This window comes from Sinocyclocheilus anshuiensis, unplaced genomic scaffold (assembly GCF_001515605.1).
Source record: "Sinocyclocheilus anshuiensis isolate Anshui unplaced genomic scaffold, SAMN03320099.WGS_v1.1 scaffold1154, whole genome shotgun sequence".
NCBI lineage: Eukaryota > Metazoa > Chordata > Actinopteri > Cypriniformes > Cyprinidae > Sinocyclocheilus > Sinocyclocheilus anshuiensis.
Window position 1 is genome coordinate 3104134 of NW_015542345.1, and position 8249 is coordinate 3112382.

At 36.0% G+C, this 8249-nt stretch overlaps 1 pseudogene; it reads left to right on the forward strand.

Annotated features, from left to right (window-relative positions):
• Positions 1 to 7630, forward strand: part of LOC107691383 (acyl-CoA dehydrogenase family member 9, mitochondrial-like) — a 9045-nt pseudogene extending 1415 nt beyond the window's left edge.
• Positions 7631 to 8249: the final 619 nt, after the last annotated feature.

Genomic DNA, 8249 nt, shown 5'->3' on the forward strand with positions numbered 1-8249 from the left:
TCCCTACCCAGAAATCCGTAATGAAGAATTAGAGGAAATAAACCAACTTGTTCAGCCTGTGGAAAAGTTTTTCAATGAAGATGGTGGGTACAAAAGAAGCATGTATTAATGAGTTTTTGTTTAATTATTGTGAGGTCTCTCTTCATATATTATGTCACGTATATACGGGTCATGTATTATACTGACTTGTGTTCATCTTGGAAAAATATATTTTAATACAGTTAATTCACAATTTATAATTAAAGCTGATTTCTGAAATACTTTTGTGCTTCAGTGGAAGCAAGGGAATCTGTCATTTATATATACACACACACACACACACACACACATACATACATACATACATACATACATATATATATATATGTATATATATATGTGTATATATATGTGTGTTATTAACTGATATCAGCTTTTGCATTTTCTTATATGAGATTTATACAAATGACTGAGAAATGTCTTTTTTTCTGTACTTGTGCAAATATCACCATAGTTGATTCCATGAAGATTGACCATGAGGCTGTAATTCCTCCTGAGACTTTAAATGGGCTGAAGGAACTGGGGCTGTTTGGGATCCAGATACCTGAAGAATATGGTGAGACTGACTTCATACACTTCATACAATTTCTAATATACCATCAGACAATTTCATCTTCTTGTTTGCCTGTTTCCTCCAGGCGGTCTGGGCCTCTCAAACACCATGTATGCCAGGTTAGGAGAGATCACGTCTTTAGATGGGGCTATTGCAGTCACACTGGCAGCACATCAAGCCATTGGTCTGAAGGTGAGCAAATGACTGTCTGTGTTGCACCGTGCGTCCTGTAGTAAAGCAATAGTTCACCCAAAAATGAAAATTTGCTGACAATGTACTCCCCAACAAGCCATCAAAAATGTAGATGAGTTTGTTCCTTCATCACAACAGATTTGGAGAAATTCAGCATTACATCACTTGCTCACTAATGGATCCTCTACAGTGAATGGGTGCCATCAGAATGAGAGTCCAAACAACTGATAAAAACCACACAATAATCCAGTAATCAACACAACTCCAGTCCGTCAGTTAACGTCTTGTGAAGTGAAAAGCTGTGTGTTTGTAAGAAACAAATGCATCATTAAGGCATTTAACTTCAATTCGTCACTTATGGCCAAAATAATCTATAATAATTCAGTGAAAAAGCCCATACTCTGTTGTCCTTTCATACCAAAATCCACTGACATATTTGTTTAAAACTGTTTTAGACCGTTTTTCTTGTAAACAATGCTTGATCTGTGTATATTTCTCTACTGATTAAGATAAGACATGCAATATTTTGAACAGAGAACTTATTATAGCTGAAATAAATAAAATATCTTAAGGAAAAATTTTGCATTACAAGCATGCAGATTTTCATTTCACAAGACAATAATTGATAGACTGGAGTCATGTGGATTACTTGTGGATCACTGTAATGTCTTTATCAGCTGTTTGGACTCACATTCTGACGGCACCCATTCGCTGCAGAGGATCCATTGGTGAGCAAGTGATGTAATGCTAAATTTCTCCAAATCCGTTCTGAGGAAGAAACAAACTTGTATACATTTTGGATAGCCTGCAGGTGAGTACATTTGAGTACATTCCTTTAAGTTCTATGTTAATTGACTATTTCCATAACAATCTCTGCATTTTAGGGTATACTGATAGCTGGAAATGACGATCAGAAAGCAAAATACCTCCCCAAACTAGCAACAGGAGAGCATATTGCAGCTTTTTGCCTCACTGAACCTGGAAGGTATGACATATAACCTAAGATTAAAAACCATTCCATTTTCAAATCTGATTTGGTTATTATTTTTAAATGCCATGTCATCTCTTGTGTTAGTGGCAGTGATGCTGCATCTATACAGACACGCGCCACGCTGACAGAAGATGGCAAGCACTTCTTGCTCAATGGCACAAAGGTGACTGCCTCAATCAGGTCATTGTGTTTGGCATAGTGAAGTCTTTTTATTGGATGATGTTGATTAAAAGTTTATGTTTGCTCTCAAGTTTTGGATCTCCAATGGTGGCTGGGCAGACATCATGACTGTGTTTGCCAGAACTGAAGTTGTTGACAAAGATGGTCAAAAGAAAGATAAGATCACAGCTTTCATTGTAGAGAGGGCATTCGGTGGCGTCACCAGTGGCAAGCCTGAAGACAAACTGGGCATCAGAGGCTCAAACAGTAAGTTTAAACCTTCATCTACTTTTGTGCTTGAAGTTAATGTTGAAATGTATTTGTGATTGAATTTCAATCCACCTCAAAGCTGGAGAAAAACATGGACATTTACTTTAAGTCACAGTTAAAATGAATTTTTTATTAGACTTTTATAATGTTCCAAAATATTTCTGTTTCAAATAAATGCTGTTCTTTTGAACTTCTTGTTCATCAAAGAATCCTGAAATCACGGTTTCCACAAAATTCTTAAACAGCACAACTGTTTTCAACAGTTTTTTAGTGAAAAAGAAATGTTTCTTGAGCACCAAATCTACCTATTAGAATGATTTCTGAAGGATCAAAGGACATCAACATGACAGGAATAATAAATGACATTTTAAAATATATTAGAATAGAAAAGTTATTTTAAATTGTGAAGTTATTTTAAAAAACACAAAAAAAATCTTACCTATCCCAGACTATTGAATGTTAGTATATACTGCATATATAACCAATTGGCATTTATTTTAAAGATGTAACAAATAGGCATTACTTAAGTAAAAGATATCATAAAAAAAAATAGTAGGTTATATATATATATATATATATATATATATGTTGGATCCAGATCCAACTCCTCCCACCTTACATATACCTAAACCTACCCGTTTTCACCCCGATCCCTAAACCCACCCATCTCCACCCCTAAACCTACCAATCTCCACCCTCTAGATGTGGATCCAACCACGCCCGCTGGATCTTGTGTTCTGCAGTGAGGGGCTACTGAAATATTTTACATTTTAAATAACTATTTTCCATTTATTTAAAAAAATTACATTTAAATTTCAGTGTCACACGATCCTTTAGAAATCTTTTCTGATATGATTATTTGCTGCTCAACATTTCTTATCAAAGTTGAAAACAGTTGTGTATCTTAATATTTTTGTGGAAACTCTGATTCATTTTTTCAGGATTCTTTGAATAGGAAGCTAAAAAGTACTGTACAACATTTATTTGAAATAGAAATATTTTGTCACATTATTAAAGGCTCTTACTGTTATTTTTGATACATTTTATGCATCCTTGCAATTTCTAACAAAAATATCTGTATACAATATATATATATATATATATATATATACACAATATATATATATATATATATATATACACACACACACACACTTTTTTTTCTTATTTTTTTTACCACCAGGGGGCATGTTGTCACAAATGTAAGGCTCCAGAATGAACATGCAAAAACAATTGAATGTATTATATAATGTGCTTTTTTTTCTTTCCTACTTTTAGGGCACTAATGAGATTTTGAGGATGTACATCGCACTTACCGGAATGCAGTATGCTGGCAAAATACTAACAGGAAAAATAAAGTATGTGAGAAATATAAAAAACATGTCATTGATAATTAGTTTATATTTAAAAGTAACATAACTGCATGGTTTGACATATGACATTGTCTTCTCACAGGGAGATTAAGAAGGGAAATGTGGGGGTGGTGTTTGAGATTCTGGGAAAGAAATTGAAGGACTGTGGTGAGGACGGTGGACTTTGGACTGACCGGCAAAGATGGCGTTGTGCACCCCAGTCTGACGGTACAGAACCAGTGCTGCTTGTGCTCTATATAGCTGTAAGCTGTCATATTATAGAGTAAAATGACACCAGTGGTCATAAACTGAATGTACGTTATGGTAATAACAGCAGCGCAGGAATGTCCAGTAAAAGTCCCGTCACCCTCACATCTGATCTTGCCTAGTTCTCCTGCCAGTCACATTTCATCAGGCGGAATCCTTCCTTCTGATCTCTCCTTTAAACCCATGTGGTCGGGTAATTGAGCCCAGCTCTCAGAGGAGTGATGATGTCATCTTTCTCCCACAGGAGAGCGCCAAAATGTTTGAGCAGAATGCTGCACACTTCGGCTCCACTGTGGAAAGCTTACTGTACCGATATGGAAAGGTAAAACTGTTTGATTTATTATTTATTGCATTATTTAGAAACTTTTTGAAGCTGTTTTCATTTTTAATAAATGAAATTATTTGAATTTTTCTGATTTCCCCCCCTCCCTCAGATTATTTATGTATTTATTTTTACTGGATGATAGATAATGTCTTGCCAAAGCAAATCTTTCTTTATACATAAAAACAGATATTTATCGTAAGCTAAGCCTCATAGTCACCATTCCCATCAATCTCATTTTCCTCACCATCAGTTTTTAATCCGAGTTTGTGCACATTCCTCGGATGCTGCCAGAAAATGAAAAATTACCATTGGTTTAACATACAGGCGTGTTTTTTTTTTGTAACGCACAAGGTGATTAGCGTGGGCTGTTAGCGCTGCTGGGACCTCGTCTCTGGTCCCTTCTTTCCTGTTGGGTTGAGGTAATGTTCATGTGTGACACAGCTGGCCTCACTCTCTCTTTTCTGAATGGACGTCTGTGTGGCCGTGCTATTGCAATCAGACTGCAGTCACTAGAGAGCAGCCTGGAAGTGCTTCAGATATCCACACACTGTTTTTCCTGTTGGAGCGCGCTGTTTTAATCTTCATTCATTCTCATCTGTAGGAAACGTTTAAAGGAATAAATCCCACTGCTGCAGTGATTTTACCTACATGCTGTGTGAAATGCAAACTGTGGAGAGGCAGGCACAGGATGTGTTTGTCTTTTTTATGGGTATTACTGTTAGGACTGCCTTGATTTGTCCTACTTTGAGTGACCTAGATCAACTGAAACATCTTTAAATATAATATAGAGACAGAGTGTTTAATTCTAGATACAGACAAATCTGTGCTTACATGATTATCAGTACAAATTTTAAAATAGTTTCATATCATCAAAACTATAAAATAACACAAATGAAACCAACAGAATTATGTTGTGACCAAAACATTTTAAACAAATCTAACCTGATTTTGTTTTAATTGAAGTGTTAGTTTTTGTAAATAAATCAAAAAAGACATTTATCTACAATGCCAATTTTAATCATAAAAGTTTTGATCAAAAAAAGTTTAAGTTCATGAGAAACATACATTCAGTCAAGTGTGCCCAAATTTTTAACATACTCCAGTACTGTTCAAAAGTTTGGGGTCAGTAAGATTTTTTTAAAGAAATTAATACTTTTTTATTCAGCTAGGGTCTTTCATATTGATCAAAAGACATTTATAATGTTACTAAAAATCTATTTCAAATAAATGCTGTTCTATTGAACTTTCTATTCATCAAATCGTGATCTCACCAAGTGCAAAATGTTCCTGGATCAACATCATTGTTGATCCTGGAACAACATTCCAAGCAACCATTCAGAATTGAGGGACAAGTTTACAATGTCAGTTTTAGCCTTACAACCAGAGTTTAGGTGCTTCTACACCCTTGTTATTCAACTATAATTTCCCTCTGATTTTAGGGATAAATTATGGGTAGGTCTGTGTTTTGGACAATAATGTTGATCCAGACACATGTCTTACTTGGCAAAATCATGGCTTATCTACAATGCCAATTTTAATCATAAAAGTTTTGATCAAAAAAAGTTTAAGTTCATGAGAAACATACATTCAGTCAAGTGTGCCCAAATTTTTAACATACTCCAGTACTGTTCAAAAGTTTGGGGTCAGTAAGATTTTTTTAAAGAAATTAATACTTTTTTATTCAGCTAGGGTCTTTCATATTGATCAAAAGACATTTATAATGTTACTAAAAATCTATTTCAAATAAATGCTGTTCTATTGAACTTTCTATTCATCAAAGAAAACATACCACAATTTCCACATAATTATTAAGCAGCGCAGCTGTTTTCAACATTGATAATAAGAAATGTTTCTTGAGCACTAAAACAGTATATGGGAATGATTTCTGAAGGATTATTTTAGAGTGAAGACTGGAGTAATGATGTTGAAAATTCAAACTTTTGAATGGTAGTGTCCATAGAATTCAAACAAAAAATCTAAACTTTATGAAATTTTTGCATGAACTTTATTGATTCTTTTATACAAAGCATTTTCACTTCTGCATCTTACAGTTTTATCTGTGACTTCGACTTCATCTGTTTCAGACAATTGTTGAGGAGCAGCTTGTGCTGAAGAAAGTTGCAGATGTATTAATTAACCTCTACGCCATGACAGCCGTCCTGTCCCGCACCAGTCGCTCCATCAGCATCGGCCTGCGAAACCATGACCATGAGGTAACAGACTCTTAAACCTTCCACCCTGAGGTCACATAGTCAGTTTCAAAGCAAGCCATGTTAAAGGAGCACATTACCTCGACCTGTAAAGCGATTCTCAGTTTTGAGACTTGCCTCAAGACTTCAGCCTTTTGTTCAGTGTTCAGTCAAAGCATTTAAATTAAGCATGCAGTGTTGAAAAAGTACAGATTAGGTCGGGCAGAAAAAAAAAGAAACGGCTCATTTACTTGACCTGCTTAAAGAACTAAACTTGAAAGGACTGTGGATGTTGCAGTGTGGATTGGTCCCGGGAGGCATTTTAATTCATAGCAGCAGAGCTGTTTTGATTTTGCATGAGAGAAACAATTGACGGAAACAATTTAATGACTTGTCATGCTGTGACTGCGCTGCTTGCTTGCATATTGGCTTAATCCGACAAAGTTATAGAAGGTTTTGCATGCTTTTAAACATACATTTCATAATTCCATGTCATTTTTTTCTGTCTATTCTACTTTTGTTGAATTGCGCTTAGGTCAAAGAGTGTAAAATATTTTAGCCAACAAAAACCATAATCAAGGAAATTTCCTTGCACGTTAATTTTGAAATCGTTAATGTAAACAGCCTTGTTAAACCTCCACTGGTTTTCAGGTGCTGCTCACCAACACTTTCTGCAAGGATGCTCATTTCAAGAACAACTTCTTGTTGACTCAGCTTCAAAAAAGTGAGTAAAACGCACAGCTATAATTAATACCAGCCCTTCTCGTTTTATTGCATAGCAAGACAAAGCACTTGCACATGTTGTAGAATTTCCTCCACAACCTTACAAACCATAAGTCAGTCGCTAACACTTGAATGCGCTCTTCATACTGTTCCAATTACCAACCGCCTAATAACTCCAGTCAATGCAATGCATTAGATCAGAGCATTCACTGAACGGATTGGGGTTTGTGTTCTCTCCAGATTCCCCGGAGAACAACGATGCCAACATAAAGAAGATCGCCCAGGAGGTCTTAGCTAAGAGGGCGTATGTCTGCTCACATCCTCTGGACAGAACCTTTTGAGATGGCTCTCGTTGTCCGAAAGGTTTCCCACAACCTTGTGTCTCAGTTTAACCCAGCAAAAGTGAGGAACTGCTGCGATTATTAAATTAAATATACTTATGTTTCTCACAATATGCAGTCTTGATTGAGCCTCACTCTCCAATGTATTAGTTCTTTTTATAACAGTTTTCTAGTACCACCTAAGTGCTTCTTAATATTGGTTGAATGACATAAAATCCAAGTGATTATGAAGCAATACCTTTAATGCACATGTAAGGTGATGTCTTTGTTGGTTCTCATCTCCGTGATGTTTCTGCTATGTTTGAAGTGGGCATGGGCAATGGTTATCATAGGTGTCTTTGGGGCTTCAGCAGGTTTCTGACAGGAGGGTTTGCTTTTCTCTTCATCTGTGAGCGGTAAAACACTTTGCTTGTGCAGAAAGGAATGTGGCCTCCAGTAATCTCTGTTAAAAAATCTGATTGTTACTGACAGAGCAGTTTAAAATGTGATTTAAAATTATTTATTTTTTTCTAATTTTTGCACCCCAGAAGTGCTTCCAGGACGTACTTAAGCCTCGTTCAGACTGTCAGCCCAAATCCGATTTTGTGAATATCTGGATGGAATCTGATTTGAATAACTGACTGTCCACACAGCGTATTGCAACTGTTCATATCCGATTTGTGTGTCCATAAGCGCTCTTTCATTTTTACGGAATGTGCATTGGTTTCTATGGTAATGCCGTTGCGTTGTTATGCCTACGCTAAAAACAACAGTAACAACAATACAGTTTGCAATACAGATGTTGTCTTACGACATGACAACATGTTGCTGTCGCAGCTGCGCTGTATTATATTTCGTCTTGTGAGGCA